The sequence below is a fragment of the Panthera tigris genome, chromosome D1 (genome assembly GCF_018350195.1).
Source record: "Panthera tigris isolate Pti1 chromosome D1, P.tigris_Pti1_mat1.1, whole genome shotgun sequence".
Taxonomy (NCBI): domain Eukaryota; kingdom Metazoa; phylum Chordata; class Mammalia; order Carnivora; family Felidae; genus Panthera; species Panthera tigris.
In genome coordinates, this window is record NC_056669.1 from 34,768,036 (window position 1) to 34,790,219 (window position 22,184).

Here is a 22,184-nt window from a genome sequence, read left to right on the forward strand (position 1 = left end):
AACTTTCACCCTGATTCTACCTCAGTAGCAGCCATTAGCTTGAATTTTCTGTGTAGCATTTTTACACATACATTTGTATTTTTACATTAAATGTATTCATCTATAAACAACATAAAGTACCATTTTGCATATTTAGATATATAAAAGTGGGATATCTTATTTTACTGCTATATCTTATTTTACTATCTTTTTTTTATTTTTACTTTTTTGTTGTATCATGATTAGGTTTGAGATTTGTCTGTGTTAATGCAAATATATCTACTCTATTCAATTCAATTGATAATAATTATTCTGGTTGGGGAATTCTATTATTTTTACATCTTGGTATTATAAATAATACTACTGTAATAAAATTTCCTTGAGTATGACTTCTTGTTTTCAATGGCAAATATTTCTCTAGAATATATGTCTGAAAGTGGAATTCCTGTGTAAAAAAGAATTATTCTCTTACTATCCTTGAATTTTCCAGATATTGCATAACTTTATACTCTCATCAATAATGAATAAGAACACTAATTAGTCAACTTTATCTCTAGAATTCCGTACTGTCAGACTTATGAATTCTTGCACTTTGGTTAGGGTGTTTATGAGTTTAATTTGCATTTACTTGATGTGTATCAATAAACACTTCAGGATAGATGTATTAGTTTTCTAGGACTACCATCACAAAATCCCACAGACAGGGTGGCTTAAACCATAGAAATTTATTTTTTTTAACACTTATAGAAGCTAGAAGCTCAAGATCAAGTTGTTTCTGATCTGTGATCAGATCAAATTGTTGTTTTTTTGTGAGGTTTCTTCCTTTGTCTTGTAGATGGCCACTTTCTCACTGTGTTTATATTTTCTAAGAATAGGGGAAGGAGGAAACACTGAAAGACTTCGAATTTAAACTGAAAAAGACTATTTCAAATAATATTATCTGAATTATTTAAGTGCCCTCAATTTACATAATAAAATGAAATTAAACACAACTTTTAGAGGTTAAAATAATCATAGTTGGAAACCATGTACTAGTGAAATAACTACAATATTTACTTAAAATTGTTTCTCAAGTTTTATCAGCAATAATTTCTTTATATTTTCATTAAATAGTATGTTTACTAAATATGTCTAAAGATCTGAAAGGTGTCAGTAAATGAATATGTATTTTTTTTATTTCTATGTAAATGAACTGATTCTAAGTGGCATAACTTCTTGATTATTCAAATAAGCCTCAAGTTTCCAGAGATTTAAAAACAATTTTTTTAGGCTGCTTTGTTTGTTTGTTTGTTTGTTTGTTTTTTGGGGTGTTCTGTTTTTAATGTGTGTTATTAACTGGATGAAGTAGCTCCAGTTGAAATTCCAGGAAGAGAAAGAATAGGAAAATGGAAGTAGCGTATATATCTGCTTGATTATCATTCCCTGATGCATGTGCTTTTCATCATCCATGTGATAGAGTTTTCTCTCAACTCAATGAGTGTTCTTTGCAGTACAGTGGAATACAGTACAGATGTGATGATAGTTCAGAGCATGGAGTGAAGACCATGAGTATTTTGTCTTCAAAAGAAGTCAGTCTTCAAAGTGGTATCTCCCTTTAATAACATACTTAAGACCAAAGGGCAGAATACTGAAGAAAAGACCAATGAAGTAATTGAGCAACTGAAATTCTCACATTACAAATGTAAAAAAAAAAAAAAAAAAATTGCATTTAAGCAACAGAAAGCCTATAATTCTCCAATGTTTCAAGGCAACACAGTTAGATTTAGTTTCAGAACTCAGGAAAACACAACTTTCAGGTTGTCACTAGAGTTAACAAACTCAGATATTTTTCCTGTAAGATTCATAATTTAGACCTTGATATCAAAATGCATTATTCAAATGGGTCTGTGGGTAGCAAGGTTCAATTTCTCTGGGACTTCCTGAATATATAAAGAGTGTCTTTAAGAATTGTCTGACTAGGGACACCTGGGTGGCTCAGTCGGTTAAAGGTCTGACTTAAGTTCAGCTCATGATCTCACGGTTTGTGAGTTCAAGCCCTGCAACAGGCTCTCTGCAGTCAGCACAGAGCCTACTTCAGACCCGCTGTCCCCTCTCTCTCTGCCACTCTCGCTTCACTCTCAGTAATAAATAAACATTAAAAAAATAGTAGTCTGACTAACCGGAGATGGAAATATTTATCCATTATCAGAATCTTGATACTCGGGATGCCATTACCTCTACAAGTTGTGTGTGCAAGCTCTGCCACTATCTGTAGGGTCTGTAAAGCCTGAGAATGGGAGGCAGAGATGTAGTGCTCACACTCAAGACAAAATACTGTAAAGTCAAAGTGAGTTCAAGCATGCAAGGAAACAATTTATCCAAAAATTCCTGAAATCAGAGGTGGGACTAAAAGGATGCAGTTTTAAACATCAAAAATTCCTGAAGCGGTTCATTACTTGTATCATGCTGATATGTTCGTATTTCATATATATGTATGTATTCCTGTGCCAATGACTGTAAGGAATGCAATTTCTATGAAATATTTAATACACAAGAATTAAAAAGACATTCTGTAGATCTCACTGCCACAACTGTCCTTGATAGTCATTATGTTCCTTCTCTAACATCTCTCCTAGTTTCTCATCACTCTCAACAAGCTATGCAGCTGAAGAAATTTGTTTTCCTGGTTATGTATTATAAATTTTCATGCTTGTGTGATCTGAGTCTTTGCTTATATTCCCAGTTTCCAGTAATTGTTCATTCACCATTTTTACTAAGAGTGGAAGTAATAAGAAATGGCATATCGAATACTTCAAGTTCACAACACATCCATTGTGTACTAGCAATTCCAGCTCCCCGTGATAATCACAACTGATACTGTCTGCTGGTCGAAAAATTTCTTTACTTGTCTTTTGGTCCATTGATCTGAGAAACACAAAATAACCATGTGGTAGTAAAATCTTCAGATTTAGGTACCTTTCATAGCTTTCTTTATCAGTCAGATGTCCCTTCAAAACTAAAAACAACAACAACAACAACAACAACAAAAAGAAAATTCTAAACTTCAGGAAGTTCAACTTGGAGACTTGCCCTTGGTTGTAAAGACAATCATCTTTTGAAAGGTTGAGTTTCCTTTTTTGGAAAGCATACATTTAAGACTGGTCAATCTTTTTACCCCAGATTGTGGCAATTCTGAAGGCAACCCAATTTTAAAGCACTGCATGGAATATAATAAAGTAATACATGAGTTTGTTTGCCAGATTCTCCTGATCCTAAGATTTGTATTAGTCAAATTTATCCAGAGAAACATAATACATAAATATTAAATATATATTATTAAAGATTCAGGGTGCCTGGGTAGCTCAGTTAGTTAAGAGTCCAACTCTTGATCTAGGTTCAGGTCATTATCTCACAGTTTGTGAGATGAAGCCTCCTGTCAACCTCTGTACTGACAGAGTGGAGCCTGCTTGGAATTCTCTCTCTCCTCTCTCTGCCCCTCCCCTGCTTGTATGCACTTGCTCTCTCTCTCTCTCTCTCTCTTTCTTTCTCTCTCAAAATAAATAAATAAACTTTTAAAGATTTACTATAAAATTTAAAGTATAAAGTATTAGTGTATGCAATTATTGAGGCTGAAAAGTTTAATAATCTGCTGTCTATAAGCTGGAGATCCAGGAAACCAATAATGTAGTTCAGAAGTCTGAGAACAAGAGAGCTGATGGAGATGATTTCAGTCTGGCCACATGAGAACCACAGATGCCTTTGTCAAGAGAATACTGATTTTCCAGCTCAACCATTAGAAAGGGAATCTGACCTTCTTCTGCCTTTTTCTATTCAAGCCCTCAGTGGATTGGATCATACTCACACACTTTGGGAAGGGCAACCAGCTTAATTCAGTTCAAATGCTAATCTCTTCTGGAAATTCCCTCCTGGACACAACCCAAAATAATGTTTAACCAGATATCTGGGTCCTCCATGTCCCAGTGAAGTTGACACATAAAATTAACCATCACAAGTCCACCCCTAGTCAACTTGACACCCACATGCCATACTTAATATCCAAATATAAAAAAACACAATCAAAATTCTACCTCACATGATACAACTGTCCTGTGTACAGGAATGCACTAAATGCACTAAATGCACTAAACCTTCCTGACAAGAGGAAATAAAAGTCCTGAGTGATGTTTCCTCTGCTTGATACTCTATAGCTTACACACTATGATGTAAAAATAATAGTTCTTAAATACTATAATATAATGTCAATATATCTATGTTACATGATAAAGGAATAAGAGAAGAAAGAAGAGATATACATATACATACAGAAAAATTTGCATATATGCCTAATATACACACATATACAAATCTATTCATAACAAACTAAGGAGGAAATACTCATGATAATTATATACTTTGTTTCTATAACTGGTCAGTGGTCATAGCTGTTTTTCATAATTACCTTCTTCCACTATCCATTACATACTCCTTATATTTTATTTTGTTTTGTTTTGTTTTATTTTATTTTATTTATTGTATTTTATTTAAACACTTAACATATTCTTTATGGTTTCAGAGAGCACCTCAAGGTCATGATTCTTTACCTGGTGGGATGACCCAAATCTTTATTCCTGAAGGATCTGGGCCATTAATAACCCTGCCTGGATTGTGTTCTTGTAGTTTTCCATTGGCTTTAATTATAGGGCATGGCAATACTAGGAGATGCCCTTAGGGAATCTCTTGTGTTCTACACATGCTTTTGCTTAGTTCCATTGTGGAGTAGTGACACAATTTCCCCCTTGTTAGTCAAGACAATCTCCTAGCCTGCATATTAGCCCCTTTCTTTGCCTGTTTATGCAGAAGTATGAGGAGACCAAAGAGGCAGGACAGCAGTCTTAACTTTCAATTCAATGGAATCATTGCTGGGTTTTCTGGTGGAAGCATTCTTTTCTTTAGAACTAAGATTCTTAGGTCAACAGAACATAAAGTCATGAGAAGAGATAGCAAGACTTTTGCTAATGGATTACTAGAGGTAATAGTGGGAGGTGACACTCAATTTTCCACCTCTAAATTCCTGAACCTGTGAATCCTGGCTATGGTAGAACAGCACCACTTATTGGAGGCTAAGGACATATAGTCTTCAGAAGAACCTTATCTCAGACCTGCAAGGTGTTGCCACATAGCTAGCACTATAACTGAGTGTTCAGAATACCAGCTACTTCAGGATGGTGGGAAAGATGGTAAGATTAGTACATTCCACAAGCACAGGCCCATTGATGGACTTCATTTGCTGTGAAGTGAGTTATTTGATCAGAAACAATTCTGTATGCAATATCATGACAGTGGATAAAGTATTATGTAAGTCCTTGGATGATAGTTTTAGAAGAAGCATTGCATTCATAGAAGACAAATCCATATCCAAAGTGAATGTCTATTCCAGTAGGGACAAAAGGCTGCCATTCCATGACGAGCATGTCCAATGCAGTCAACACTATCTCTAGGTAGCTGGTTAATCACTCTGGGTAAGAGTGTTATATCTGGGACTTAGTGTTGTTTTCTGCTACTGATAGATTGTGCACTCAGCAGTGGCCACAGCCTGGTCAGCCTTGGTGAGTGGAAGGCCATGTTGCTGAGCCCATGCTTAACTCATTCCTGTAACCATGATTAACTTATTTACAACTTTGTTGTGATAACAAGGATAATAACAAGGATGGCTGGAGAAAGAAGCTTATTGTCATTCAAAGAATAGATTACACTATTCACTTGATTTTTAAATTCTCTTCTGAGGTCACCCTTTGATGAGCTCTCACATGGACACTAGTAAGGTCATGCTTTTTCCCATTCTGTAAAGTCCATCCACATAACCTCTTCTCCAAATTTCCTTGTCACCAGTTTTTCAACCATATACCTTCAAAGTCCCTGATCATCCAGCCAAGTAATTTGAACCAGCCATAAATTGGTAATTGCATATCTAACCATTTTTCCTTCCAAACAAATGAACAGCCATGTATACTCCTTAAGTTCTGACCACTTAGAGCATTTCCTTTAACCACTGTTCTTCAGGAATGTTCCAGAAAGGAAGCATAATGATGCAGCTGTCCACTTTGAGGTAGTACCAGCATATTTTGCAGAACCAAATGTGAATCAAGCCCCAATCTTTTCTTCTTCTATCAATTGATGATAGGGAGTTCCCTATGAGACCATAGATGCAGGCTCAGAGAGAGAAACAGTATAGTATCTGTGGGGACCATGGGCTACTTCTTTATGAAACTTGTGCCTTCGGGTCCTGTTTGAGTCTCATCATGGATATACCACCTCCTTTTGATGATGGAGTGCTGTTGTGCATGCCCAACTTTATATTGGTGGGTCAGATAATACCCAATTAATGATGAGTAGCTCAGGTTGCATAGTAACTTGGTGGCTTGTGGTTAAGTATTCAGTCTGCACTAAGGTCCAGTAGCAGGCCAAGAGTTATGTCTCAAATGAAGAGTAATTATATGTAGAGGATGTTAGGGCTTTGCTCCAAAATCCTGAGGGCTTATGCATCGATTCACCTATAAAATCTTGCCAAAAGATCCAAACATAATCCCTTGAATAGGCAGGGGTACATATTTATAGGGCCTGAGTTAGCATCACTCTTTAAGAATTTAAGATCACTGGATCCACTGTCATGGAATTTGACTTAACAGTGCATCAGAGCCAGGGACTTCCTTTACAGAAAAGTAAGTATGGGGATGGATTTACAATCGTACAATGCACTGGTTTTACCACAAGTGGCAATACACAGAGAATATGTTGACCTAAAAGAAACTTACTGAAAGAATATCCGCGGTGCTACCTTGGAGGTAACAACCTAAAATTATACGACATCATCTTCCAAGACAAAGTATACATGCTAAATCACTAAATATTATATAGCCCTATTCCCAAGTTGGTAAAATACTTGAGTCCAGAAACTAATAGGTGGAAGTATAGGCTCCCTCTCTCCATACCATTAATCACAGTGATGTCGGGAATTTGTGCTTCCTGTCTACACAATTCTGGCTCTGCATATTTACAGATAATAGTTTTAAGAAAAGAAATCCATTATTGAAACTTATTTGTCATTTACCCAATCCACTGGTGTTATACAGTATCTTGTGTTAGTAAATTAATCTAGTAAATTAGACAATCAACTAACCCTTCAATGGAGGTGCTGGCAGAAACACTAAGGTTCTTAAAAGATAAAGTCATATCATAGGGCACCTGATGGGCTCAGTCAGTAGAGTATGTGATGCTTGATCTCAGGGATAATGAGTTTGAGCACCAGGTTGGATGTAGAGTTTAACTGAAAAAAAAAATAAAAAAAGGTAAACTGATATCTAGAGTAGTTGTTAATTCTGATAAGAACAAATGCCCCTTCCAGTTTAGAAAAGGTGTGATGAAATCATTTATATATCTATCAAATACCTAGCTAGGCTTTTTAAGGGATGAAACCATACAGACGGATTGGCTGCTTACAGGGTAAGTATTGAGTGTAATGTGTATAACTAGAGCAGTCTTAGGAAGGAGACCTGGCACCACAAGCACTCCATTTTGGGCTTATTGGTCGGCACTAGAGTGGCAGAGAAAAAGGGATATTTCATATCCACAGAAAGAGACATACTGTCACCTGATTTTTGAGTATCTCTTTTGTGGATGTTGCTTTTTGGTGCTCAATAATATGAGCTATTACTGTCTCTCCACTTCACATACCTATTGCCATATGTATACTCACTTGCTTTTTTCCTATACTTCCTTATCTCTGATCTTCTAATCTTCCTGTCACCAGGCAACTGATTAACAAGGGAAGTCATTTTCCCTGGTCATAATTCTGTATATATGTATACCTCAAACTATTTTCTCTCCGTATAAAATAAATGACTAAATGGAATACTTGGAGTCTGCTTACATGGAAGATTTTCCTTCAACTCTTTCCTTTAGGGCCATCTCTGAGTGCTGGAGTCATCTGCTGAGTGGAGAAATAGTTATACCACCTGTATGTTTTAATACAAACAAACAACCAATCATAAATCAGGCACACATTCATTTTATACTCCATAAATGGACCACAGACAACCTCCTGCAAGTCAGTAGATGTGCACCGAAAGAGAAGTATTGCTACAACAGAATTTGGGTGATATAGGAAGCTGGGCCACCTGCTCAGGAAAATTATTTGTATCATTCCCATCATGCAATGGGTTGCTGCTATGCCAAGTCAGTCTATAGCTCAGAGAATTGACAATTCTAAGTCCATAATGGGCATCCCTGAGCACATCTTCATTTGATGATCAATAGCGAGGTACTCAGTCTTTACAAAGGCCTAATACTATGTCAAGAGATTTTGCTTTTTTGTTTTTTTTTCAAATGGAAGTTATTTCAGAAATGTTTAAATCATGACTTTTCTCCAGCATGTTAGGGAGTCTTTGATTTATGTTTTCTCTATGTTTCACTCTCTGGCACATGTGTGTTAAAATAGCAACAAAAGTAATTATCCAGTTATATTACCATGTTCACTTTCATTTAATCACTGCAGTAGGTCAGTGCTGCACAAAATGTTTAAATGACCAAGATCCTTGAGGTTCCTGAGGCAAGAGAATGTTTATCATTATTTTTCCCATGTACTAGGGATATGTTTTGGTGTTTTCTTTCTATGAGGATTGAAAAGAAGGTGTTTGTCATGACAGTAAACACAAACTAAGGATTTATTGATTGATTTCTGTAAAGATGGCACATTAAGCAAAATATTCAGACTCCATGATTTAAGGGAAGAAATAAGGAATTGAATGGAGATGTTATGGGGCCATCCACTTTGCCTCCTGTGGTGTTGGAGGGTGGTGGTAACCTCTGAAATTCCTTCTGGGATGTAATGTTGCTTCTGATGTACAATATTGGTTGGGCTTTGAAGAGAGATATGTCAGTTTCTTCTATTGGCTCTGTCAACAATGTCTTCATAGATCAGGGAACAAGTATTAGCTTTCTGTAAGTTTTTAAGTACAGTAAAATCTTGGTTTGTTGTCATAGACTCTGGGTCTAAAGTTCTCTCTTGTCCACCAAGAGCGGATATAGGATTAAAATGCAAGAGATGGCTAATGTTTGAGTCCTGAATAAGGGTCCTTCCTCCTTCTGATCTTTATTAAAATCTTTATTAAGATCAGAAGGTTTACAAACATGATGGGTGTGCGCTGAGAGACAATGAATCTGTGAACATTAACTTATGCGCATGGGGGAAGGGGGTTTAGAAGATATATGGTTAGGGGTTTGGGTCAATATAAACCAAAATCCTGGCACTGGGCAGATGGATGTTAATAACAGACATGAGACACCAAGATCTGTTTATTTTAGACAGCCTAGGGGATAAGACAGATACAACATTTTGCCTCAGGGTTAACAAGGCACCTTTCTTTTGCTAATTAGCTCTGCTCTGGGCAGCTTCACCCACAGGGATCTATAGGCCTATTTGCCTGTTTACCTAATGTGGTTCTTCCCTCCTGTGAAATCAGCTTTCTGCTAGAGTACTAAATTGGAGGGCCGGTTTTTTGTTCTGAATACCTAATCTTGTTCACCTCATATACCTTTGTATTGGGGTCTTTGCCCCACCCTCTCTATCCTTATTAGCTTAATTTTGTTTACCCAGACTTGGGGGTGTGAGCATCCTATGGCTTTGTAATTCTTTATGCCTTGTTAACCCATCAGTGCAAGCCCAGGGAATTCCTAAATTTATTCCCCACAGTTTGTGAGCATAATTCATTCTGGAAACATGCTTATAATCCAAAGCACTTGTATATCAAAGCAAATTTCCCCATATGAAATAATGGAAACTCAGATAATTCATTCCAAAACCCAAAAATATTCATATAAAAATTATTATAGTACTATAATATAATACAAAATAATAAATAAAATATACATATACAAAATATAAAGAAAAATAAACAAATTAACCTGCCCTTACCTTTGAAAACCTTCATCATGGCTGGTGTGAGGGAGACATGAGAGGAGGGTTATTGTGTAGGACAGCTTTCACTACCACTAATGGAATCACTGCTATCTATTGGCTCCATGGAATCTTTTTCTGCATGGGGCCATTGTATATGCTCACACATATACTGACTACAACACAGTATTAGTAAACTCTTGTCACATACTGTATTTAATGTAACTGGCAATAAGGCAGCAAAGAGTCTATATTGCAGATGTAGAAATGAAGAAAAGCGTTCCTAAGCTTACTCTAGTATGGAAAAGCAAAGAACTCTCCATAGGTGCTTTGAAGTGACAAAAAATACACTAGTGGAGGACATTTTCCAATGTTGTGGAAAATCACTGATTTCTGCCAAACACTATGGCCTGAGGCCAAACATCCGAGCACGGGAGATGACCACCCACAATCCTGCAGCTAGAGAGAGAAGAGCCATTGGCTCAGTTGTGATCATGTGACGTTTGGCATCACATACTACTTGTATTAAAAGACATCCCTCGTTTATCAAGTTAAAATTTATTAGAAATGTTTGCTTGTCTTGTGGAACACTCGCAGAACAAGTTACTCACAATCCAATGAATTTGTATTTCCTAATTAATTATTCACATACTGACTGAGGAAATAACCAGGAAAAGGGCATCACTGTAGAGTGGACTTTGCACAGGATTCCAGTTATCACCTGTTTTTCACAATTTCCCATTCTAAAATTGGAGGACATTATACTTTAAATTTTACACTACAAAATAAAATTTTAGTTTACCTGATATTAGTGTCATCTCAGAACTTTTTCTAATAAGCAACTTTTGAATATATTGGATATTACTCTTTACCTGATAGAATCATTATAAAACTATTAGAGTGTGGAGGAAATAACTTGACTTTTCAGTTCATAGTTGTCTGCATCAAAACGTGCCATATCTGAAGACTACATCCAGGTCTAATGTAGAAAATGACATGATGATTCACTGAGACTACTGTCATAATTGAAAGTTACCTTTGATCCTGAGATGGATCTGAGCATATTTAGTGAAATATTCATGAATAATTGGGACCAGACATTGGATTTGATATTTGCAAAAATGGTCCCAGTCCCTCCACCCAAAACTGCTTCCATATTTACATGTATTGCAATATAATTTTGTAGCTCTTCCCATCAAAATGTGTAGTCTCCTTCCCTAAGACTTAAGTCTAGGAGTGCATGGCCAGTGAAATGCAGCAAAAGTGATTGGTGCTCTCACAAGCTTACAAGATTAGAGAAAGCCATCAGGCAAACAATCATAGATGTTTTTCAAGGACACCATGATTGCATACTGAAAAAAACTAGTACCAGGAAATATGTGCAAGGAACTGAAAATGTCTGTAGTGTTTCCAACGTATGACCTTTTCTGCTTTGTTGTCCTATTTCTTTTTAAAATTTAAACATTCCTATACCATTTTTCCAGACTAACTTCCTCATTTCATAAAATATATTCAAGCTTTGAATTCAAATCCAAGAAATAGCCTTCTTTACTCTGATTCTGTTGACATTTTGATTGCTGTAGTTTGTGATTTATACTCTTCAAAAATCTGTAAATTTATTAGTTTGTCTTTCTCTCCCTTTTTTAACTTTGCAACATTATTACACCACACATGTGCTTGTACATTCCATAAGGCTCTAGCACACTGCTGACATATTCATTATGATCAGCAATAAGAAAATAAATATGGATACCCAAAAAAATCTTCAAGATATTCCCAGATGTTTCTAACATATGCAATATTAGAAAAGATAAGCTAGCGATAAAGATATATGCATCAAATTGTTTTTCTAATATCACATAATGAGACTTTTTTCTAACAATTGTAATTTAGGAAACTCACTCCTTGCATAATCTCTGAAGCTAACTGCCAGAGCAAAGATATTTAGAGAAATATGCAGAAGCAATATGCTCTTTGTATTAGTTTGTTCTCCTAAAGTCATCGACAGTATAAGAGACTAACCAGGGTGATTTTTCCTTATAAGAACTAATTTTCCCTGTGTAAATTTGTTTAAATAAAACCAATAAAATTTTGGCATGCACTGGATTTTTCTGCTTTACTTTACCACAATTAAGAACATTGACTGTCATGACATTTTCTCTTGCAGAAGACCGATGAAGAATTTACATATTATGCACTAAGGGAAAGGTAGAAGATATTATTTAATATTGGCTCAATGAAATATTACGTGATATTTAGTGTCTTACTTTAATAAATTGAATAAATTGATTTGTTACTTTCCATGAAGATACAATGACATATTTAAACTGATAGTTTAAAAAGGGGTTAACTTAGTTTTTATGAAAATAGAAAATGAATGTATGCATTTTAAAATCTTTCAATAGATCTCAACATACAGAATATTAATAAAATACTGGTTAAATCAGTAGTTCTCTATCTATATTCCTATTAAGAGCTACTACTACATATAGAAATTACAAAAGGCCATATAATAAGATATGTTAGCTGAGGGATTGTTGTCTGAAGGAAAATTTTAAAATAATTCTAAAAGTTCATGCATGTACTTAAATAACGTGTACTATTTTTCTAGACTCAATCAATATAGTATGAATTTATTCAGATAATACAAATATTCTGTCATTTTTATATTAAGATTGGTGAATGGAGAAATTGGAGCAAAAGGAGAGAAAGAAAAGAATTTTTTATGTTTATTTATTTATTTTGAGAGAGACAGCACAAGTGGGAGTGAGGCAGAGAGAGAGGGAGAGAGAATATCCCAAGTGGGCTCTGCACTGAGCCCAACACAGGCCTCCACCTCATGACAGTGAGCCGAAATTAATTTCTCCTGAGCTGAAATCAAGAGTTAGATGCTTATCTAACTGAGCCATTCAGGTAATCCAAAAGACAGAAAATTAAGAATATATTACAAAAAAATAGAGGAAATGAAATTGAGGCCTATAAAAAAAGAGATACAAAAAGAAGAAAATCTACAAGTACAAATAATATTGAACACATTGTTTACATGTACAAATACTTGCTTGATAGTGATGTCAAAAAATAAACAGACCTTTAAAGATGTTTTACACTTTCAGTTTAAGCTTTAGATGATGTCGCCAATTCTCGATGTTGAACCAGTGAATACAAGGTATGAACCTGTAAAGAGTAATTCAAAATTTTTTTCTTAATCAAACTTATTGAAACAAATCATACAATATAAGAGAACAGGCAATAAATATACCCATATAACCATTATCTCAATAAAAGTATACAATATTTTTATTCTGCAAAACATCATTGAATTTCTTTTCATTCAGTTTTTTTTTCCTTTTTGAAGTAGAGTTAACATGAATGTTATATTAGTTACTAACACCTCAGGCAACCATTGATCTTGATCTGCTTTCTGTTACCATAGATTATTTGCTTGTCCCAGAATTTCACAGAAATAAAACCATGCAGCACATATACTTTTGTTCTGGCTTCTTGTCTCAGTAAAATGTTTTAGGGTTTCACCAGTGTTGATGTGTGACTCAGAAATTATTTATTTTTGATTGCTGAGTAGAATTTTACTATATGAGTATACCATTATTTTTCTATTCACTCTCTTGTTGGTGAATATGAATTATTTCTAGTTTTTGGCTACAACATTTCAGACATCATATTATTACATATATATGTATATATGTATATGTTTATTATATGTATATGTTAATTATATATGTTATATATGTAAAACATATTTTATAAATATATATGTAATGCTTTATACACACACATATGTAAAATTTTAGTAGTGGGATTGGTGGGTAATATAATCAGTGTATGATAATTATTAAAAGAAACTGCACAATTCTTTTCCAATGTGGTTTTATTATTTTATATTCCCGACAGCAATTCATGATAGTTCAAGCTGTTCCATATCCTCACTAACATAATGCATTACCATATTTTTAATTTTAGCCAATCTAGTGAGTTTGACTTTGTATTAATTTGAATTAATGAAACTGTGTTAATGATCTTTTCATATACATTTGGGCAATCTTATAGCGTATTTTGAATAATGTCTCTTCAATAATTTTTACTCCCCTTTTATTTGATTGTCTATTTTGAACTTGTAAGAGTTCTTCACATATTCTGAAAACAAGAATATTATTCTCATATATATGTATATATATATACATGTATGTATATATATACACACATATATACATATATGTGTACATATATAAACATATATACACATATATGTGTACATATACATATATACATATATGTGTATATATACATATATGTGTACATATATATACACTATATGTATATATATATATATAATTTTTCTCCAGCTGTGGTTTGCCTTTTAATTTCCTTAATACTGTCTTTTGAAGAATATAATTATTATTTCTTATTAAGTTTTATTTATACGTATTTTGTTTCTGCTGAGTTTTTTTTTAATATATGAAATTTATTGTCAAATTGGTTTCCATACAACACCCAGTGTTCATCCCAAAAGATGCCCTATTCAATAACCATCAGCTCCCCTCCCCTCCCTCCCACCCCCCATCAACCCTCAGTTTGTTCTCAGTGTTTAAGAGTCTCTTATACTTTGGCTCTCTCCCATCTAACCTCACATTTTTTCCTTCCCCGCCCCTATGGGTTTCTGTTAAGTTTCTCAGGATCCACATAAGAGTGAAACTATATGGTATCTGTCTTTCTCTGTATGGCTTATTTCACTTAGCGTCACACTCTCCAGTCCCATCCACGTTGCTACAAAGGGCCATATTTCATTCTTTCTCATTGCCACGTAGTACTCCATTGTGTATATAAACCACAATTTGTTTATCCATTCATCAGTTGATGGACATTTAGGCTCTTTCCATAATTTGGCTATTGTTGAGAATGCTGCTATAAACATTGGGGTACAAGTGCCCCTATGCATCAGTACTCCTGTATCCCTTGGATAAATTCCTAGCAGTGCTACTGATGGATCATAGGGTAGGTCTATTTTTAATTTTTTGAGGAAACTCCACACTGTTTTCTAGAGTGGCTGCACCAATTTGCATTCCCACCAACAGTGCAAGAGGGTTCCCATTTCTCCTCATCCTCTCCAGCATCTATAGTCTCCTGATTTGTTCATTTTGGCCACTCTGACTGGCGTGAGGTGATATCTGAGTGTGGTTTTGATTTGAATTACCTTGATGAGCGATGTTGAACATCTTTTCATGTGCCTGTTGGCCATCCAGATGTCTTCTTTAGAGAAGTGTCTATTCATGTTTTCTGCCCATTTCTTCACTGGATTATTTGTTTTTTGGGTATGGAGTTTGGGGAGCTCTTTATAGATTTTGGATACTAGCCCTTTGTCCGATATGTCATTTGCAAATATCTTTTGCCATTCCGTTGGTTGCCTTTTAGTTTTGTTGATTGCTTCCTTTGCTGTGTAGAAGCTTTTTATGTTCATGAGGTCCCAATAGTTCATTTTTGATTTAATTCCCTTGCCTTTGGGGATGTGTCAAGTAAGAAATTGCTGTGGCTGAGGTCAGAGAGGTCTTTTCCTGCTTTCTCCTCTAGGGTTTTGATGGTTTCCTGTCTCACATTCAGGTCCTATATCCATTTTGAGATTATTTTTGTGAATGGTGTAAGAAAGTAGTCTAGTTTCATCCTTCTGCATGTTGCTGTCCAGTTCTCCCAGCACCATTTGGTAAAGAGACTGTCTTTTCCATTGGATAGTCTACCCTGCTTTGTCAAAGATTAGTTGGTCATACTTTTGTGGGTCTAGTTCTGGGGTTTCTATTCTATTCCATTGGTCTATGTGTCTGTTTTTGTGCCAATACCATGCTGTCCTGATGATGACAGCTTTGTAGTAGAGGCTGAAGTCTGGGATTATGACGCCTCCTGCTTTGGTCCTCTTCTTCAAAATTCCTTTGGCTATTCGGGGCCTTTTGTGGTTCCATATGAATTTAGGATTGCTTGTTCTAGCTTCGAGAAGAATGCTGGTGCAATTTTGATTGGAATTGCTTTGAATGTGTAGATAGCTTTGGGTAGTATTGACATTTTAACAATATTTATTCTTCCAATCCATGAGCACAAAATGTTTTTCCATTTCTTTATATCTTCTTCAATTTCCTTCATAAGCTTTGTATAGTTTTCAGCATACAGATCTCTTCCATCTTTGGTTAGATTTATTCCTAGGTATTTTATGCTTCTTGGTGCAATTGTGAATGGGATCAGTTTCTTTATTTGCCTTTCTGTTGCTTCATTGTTAGTGTATAAGAATGCAACTGATTTCTGTACATTGATTTTGTATCCTGCAACTTTGCTAAATTCATGTATCAGTTCTAGCAGACTTTTGGTGGAGTCTATTGGATTTTCCATGTATAGTATCATGTCATCTGCAAAAAGTGAAAGCTTGCTTCATTTTTGCCAATTTTGATGCCTTTGATTTCCTTTTCTTGTCTGCTGATGCTAGCACTTCCAACACTATGTTAAACAGCAGCGGTGAGAGTGGACATCCCCGTCGTGTTCCTGGTCTCAGGGGGAAGGCTCTCATTTTTTACCGATTGATGATGATATTAGTTGTGGGCTTTTCATAAATGGCTTTTATGATGTTGAAATATGTTCCTTCGATCCCGACTTTCTCGAGGGTTTTTATTAAGAAAGGGTGCTGAATTTTGTCAAAGACCTTTTCTGCATCGATTGACAGGATCATATGGTTCTTATCTTTTCTTTCATTAATGTGATGTATCATGTTGATTCATTTGCGAATGTTGAACCAGCCCTGCATCCCAGGAATGAATCCCACTTGAGCATGGTGAATAATTCTTTTTATATGCTGTTGAATTCGATTTGCTAGTATCTTCTTGAGAATTTTTGCATCCATATTCATCACGGATATTGGCCTGTAGTTCTCTTTTTTTACTGGGTCTCTGTCTGGTTTAGGAATTAAAGTAATACTGGCTTGATAGAATGAGTCTGGAAGTTTTCCTTCCCTTTCTATTTTTTGGAATAGCTTGAGAAGGGTAGGTATTATCTCTGCTTTAAATGTCTGATAGAATTCCCCAGGGAAGCCATCTGGTCCTGGTCTCTTATTTGTTGGGGGATTTTTGATAACTGATTCAATTTCTTTGCTGGTTTTGGGTCTGTTCAAGCTTCCTATTTCTTCCTGTTTGAGTTTTGGAAGAGTGTGGGTGTTTAGGAATTTGTCCATTTCTTCCAGGTTGTCCAGTTTGTGGGCCTATAATTTTTCATAGTATTGCCTGATAATTGCTTGTATTTCTGAGGGATTGGTTGTAATAATTCCATTTTCATTCATGATTTTATCTATTTGGGTCATCTCCCTTTTCTTTTTGAGAAGCCTGGCTAGTGGTTTATCAATTTTGTTTATTTTTTCAAAACACCAACTCTTGGTTTCATTGATCTGCTCTACAGATTTTTTAGATTCTATATTGTTTATTTCTGCTCTGATCTTTATTATTTCTCTTCTTCTGCTGGGTTTAGGCTGTCTTTGCTGTTCTGCTTCTATTTCCTTTAGGTGTGCTGTTAGATTTTGTATTTGGGATTTTTCTTGTTTCTTGAGATAGGCCTGGATTGCAATGTATTTTCCTCTCAGGACTGCCTTCCCTGCATCCCAAAGCGTTTAGATTGTTGTATTTTCATTTTCGTTTGTTTCCATATATTTTTTAATTTCTTCTTTAATTACCTGGTTGACCCATTCATTCTTTAGTAGGGTGTTCTTTAACCTCCACGCTTTCGGAGGTTTTCCAGACTTTTTCCTGTGGTTGATTTCAAGCTTCATAGCATTGTGGTCTGAGAGTATGCATGGTATGATCTCAATTCTTGTATACTTATGAATGGCTGTTTTGTGACCCAGTATATGATCTATCTTGGAGAATGTTCCATATGCACTCAAGAAGAAAGTATATTCTGTTGCTTTGGGATGCAGAGTTCTAAATATATCTGTCAAGTCCATCTGATCCAATGTATCATTCAGGACCCTTGTTTCTTTATTGACCGTGTGTCTAGATGATCTATCCATTGTTTTAAGTGGAGTATTAAAGTCCCCTGAAATTACCACATTCTTGTCAATAAAGTTGCTTATGTTTATGAATAATTGTTTTATATATTTGGGGGCTCCCGTATTCGGCGCATAGACATTTATAATTGTTAGCTCTTCCTGATGGATAGACCCTGTAATTGTTATATAATGCCCTTCTTCATCTCTTGTTACAACCTTTAATTTAAAGTCTAGTTTGTCTGATATAAGTATGGCTACTCCAGCTTTCTTTTGACTTCCAGTAGCATGATAGATAGTTCTCCATCCCCTCACTTTCAATCTGAAGGTGTCCTCAGGTCTAAAATGAGTTTCTTTTAGACAGCAAATAGACGGGTCTTGTTTTTTTATCCATTCTGATACCCTATGTTTTTGGTTGGCACATTTAGTCCATTTACGTTCAGTGTTATTATAGAAAGATATGGGTTTAGAGTCATTGTGATGTCTGTAGGTTTCATGCTTATAGCGATGTCTCTGGTACTTTGTCTCACAGGATTCCCCTTAGGATCTCTTGTAAGGCTGGTTTAGTGGTGATGAATTCCTTCAGTTTTTGTTTGTTTGGGAAGACTTTTATCTCTCCTTCTATTCTAAATGACAGATTTGCTGGATAGAGGATTCTTGGCTGCATATTTTTTTCTGTTCAACAAATTGAAGTTTTCCTGCCTTTCCTTTCTGGCCTGCCAAGTTTCAGTAGAGAGATCCATCACTAGTCTTATCGATCTCCCTTTATATGTTAGAGCATGTTTATCCCTAGCTGCTTTCAGAATTTTCTCTTTATCCTTGTATTTTGCCAGTTTCACTATGATATGTCGTGCAGAAGATCGATTCAAGTTACGTCTGAGGGGAGTTCTCTGTGCCTCTTGGATTTCAATGCCTTTTTTCCTTCCCCAGATCTGGGAAGTTCTCAGCTATTATTTCTTCAAGTACACCTTCAGCACCTTTCCCTCTCTCTTCCTCTTCTGGAATACCAATTATGCATCGATTATTTCTCTTTAGTGCATCACTCAGTTCTCTAATTTTCCCCTCATACTTCTGGATTTTTTTTATCTTTCTTTTTTTCTCTGCTGAGTTTTTTGTTGTTGTTTTGGGGACAGTTTACCCACTCCAGGAGAAAAGAGATATTCTACTATGTTATTTCTGAAAGATTTATTATTTTAGCTTTCATATTGATGTCTATTATCCATCTCAAATTCAATATGGATTTAGAAAACATTTAAATTTTTTATAGAGATGTCCAGTTATTGCAGCACCAAATTTTAAAAGATGCTCCTTTCCCCCATGTTATCTAGGTGTGTTTTTCTAAAATTAGCCTAATATACATGCTTGCCTCAATATTTTGCCTTTATGTAATGTTTCAATTATTCATTTGACTATGTGTATAAATACAATGTTTTCATTTTTGTGACTTTGTATTAAATTTGAAATAAAGAATTGGGAATTCTTCAAATTATCTTTTTTTTTCCCCTCAAAATTGTTTAGGTTTTTAGTTTGCACTACAAATTTTAGAGTTTGTCAGCTATAAAAATGTTGAGTTTATTATTAAATTTCTAGATCAACTTAGGGGAACTAGTATCTTGAGCACTGAGTCTTTCAAATAATGAACAATATCTAATTTTGTATTTTTTAATTATATTAATTTTCTTTTAAATTTATGAAGTTTTTATAGAGATTTTGCACATTCTTTATTAAATTTATTCTAAATCTTTTACATATTTTGATTTTATTTTAAATGGTACTTTAAAATTTGATTTTCCAGCGTCACCTGGGTGACTCAGTTGGTTAAGCGTCTGACTTTGGCTCAGGTCATAATCTCACAGTTTATGGGTTCAAGCCCCATGATGGACTCTGTGGTGATAAGTCAGAGCCTGGAGCCTACTTCGGATTCTGTGTCTCTCTCTCTCTCTACCTCTCCCCTGGTCATGCTCTATCTCTCAAAAATAAACGTTAAAAAAATTTTAATTTGATTTTCCATTTTTATGCTAGTATACAGAAATCAACCATTTTATGCTAGTATAGAGAAATAAACTGAATACATACCTTTCATTCTATAAAACTTTTGTAGAATTATTAGTGTTATTGTTTTTCCCTTCTGATGTTTATAGCATTCTTTCCTTTTATTGCCTCATTGAACTGACTTGGCTTTCAGTCCAAGAGTGTTGAAAGAAAGCAAAAGAAAGCAAGAAAGCAAGAAAGCAAGAAAGCAAGAAAGCAAGAAAGCAAGAAAGCAAGAAAGAAAGAAAGAAAGAAAGAAAGAAAGAAAAAGGAGAAGGAGAAGGAGAGGAAAGAGAAGAAGAAGGGGAAGGGGAAGGGGGAGAGGGAGGGAAAGGGGAAGGAAAAGGGGAAGAGATAGTTATTCTTGCTCTAGAATTTAGTAGAAAAGTACTCATTCTTTCATTTCTAAGTATAATGCTAGCTGTGGGTTTTATTTGGATGCTCTTAATCATACTTGGTTTCTTTCTATTCCTAGTTTATTAATAATTTTCATGATGTAAGTGTGTTGAATATTGTCAAATATGTACTTGAGGTGTTTCCTATGTTGTTGAATTGTTTCTTTGTTTTGTTGGATCATGGACTGAGCTGAAATCAAGAGTCCATACCTTAACTAACTGAGCCACTCAGGCACCCCCCCCTTTTTTTTTAATCCTTCTTTCTATGAATATGGTGAACTCAACTTACATTCCTAGGTTACAATCTACTTGTTCAGTATCCATTATCTTTGTTATGTATTTATGTATTAAATTACTATGTATTAAGTTGTTATGTATTAAATTTGTTATTATTTCCTTAAGTTGTTTTGTTGTTGTTAAGATTTGTCTCTCAGGAAATATTAACCTTATAAGATAAGGTAGTAATTGTTGCCTTTTCCCTTATTTAATGAAAGAAGTTTCATAAATTTGATATTTTTTTAAATGTTTGATGGATTTCACTAGTGAAGTTTATCTGAACCTGAAGTTTTCTTCAAGAGAAGATTCTAATTACACATTCAATTAATTTAGTATATATGTCTATTTAGATATTAGCTTTTTATGTCAGTTTTATTTATTTTTTCAATAAATTTGATGGTTGCATGTAAGTTGTAATGATCTCTCTAGTAATGTGCCTTCTTTCTTTTCCAATACTGTTAATTTGGGTATTGTTTGTTTGTTTGTTTTTCTGTGGTTAATCAATCCAGCTTGAGGGTTATCAAATTGATTTTTTTTTTCTCAAATAACTCTCTTTTGGTATGTTTGAAATTTGTTTTCTTTGTCCATTTTCTATTTTATTGATTTCTGCCCTTATTTTTGTTATTTACTTATTTCTTACATTGAGTTTAATTATCCTTCCTTTTCTGGCTACTTAAGGTGGAAACTCAGGTAATTGACTTAAACTTTAGTTTTTCTCTAATATAAAAGTTAAAAACTATCAATTTTCCTCAAAACACTACCCCAGATACGTAGTACAATTTTGATATGTTGTGTTTTAATTATCCCTTAGTTTATAGTTTTTTCTAATTTCTCTTGTGATTTTTAAACTGATTTCCAACTTGTTTTGGTAAAAGAACATTCTGCATATGATTTAAATTCTTTAAAATTTATCTAAATTTTACTGCATCCGATATAAATATAGCTTTGTTATAATTACTATTTACATTTAATATCTTTTTCCACCCTTTCAGTTTTAGCTAGCTACATCTTTTATTAAAGTGTACTAGTTGTAAAAAGTATACGGTTGGATCTTCTGTTTCTTCTCTGATGTTTGCCTTTTTATTGTGTTGTTGAAACTAGTTTCATAATTTTATTTACATTAGAATTCTACCATTTGCTATTTTTTTTCCTTTATGTCTCACATTTTTTCTTATCCTATTGTCCTTATCTGCATGCTGTCTTTTGGACTGAATACTATTTAATATCACATTTTAAATCTTTAATGGATTAGTTGCTAGGTTTCTTTTTTAGTTGTTGTAAAGCTTACAATAGACATTGTTAAGTTGACCATTAAAATAATCTACCTTATAATATTATTATTTTTATTGTTATTATATCATTTCATATATAGTATGAGAAACTTTCAACAATGTAATTTTATTTCAACATGTAACATGTAACAATGTACTTTGTGCTTCCATTGCCATATATAATATTGGTAATTATAATTTAAACCTCACAATACATTGTTCATACTAGAGGTCATCCCTAAGGCTTATAATAAATATAATAGATGAATGACTAAAAA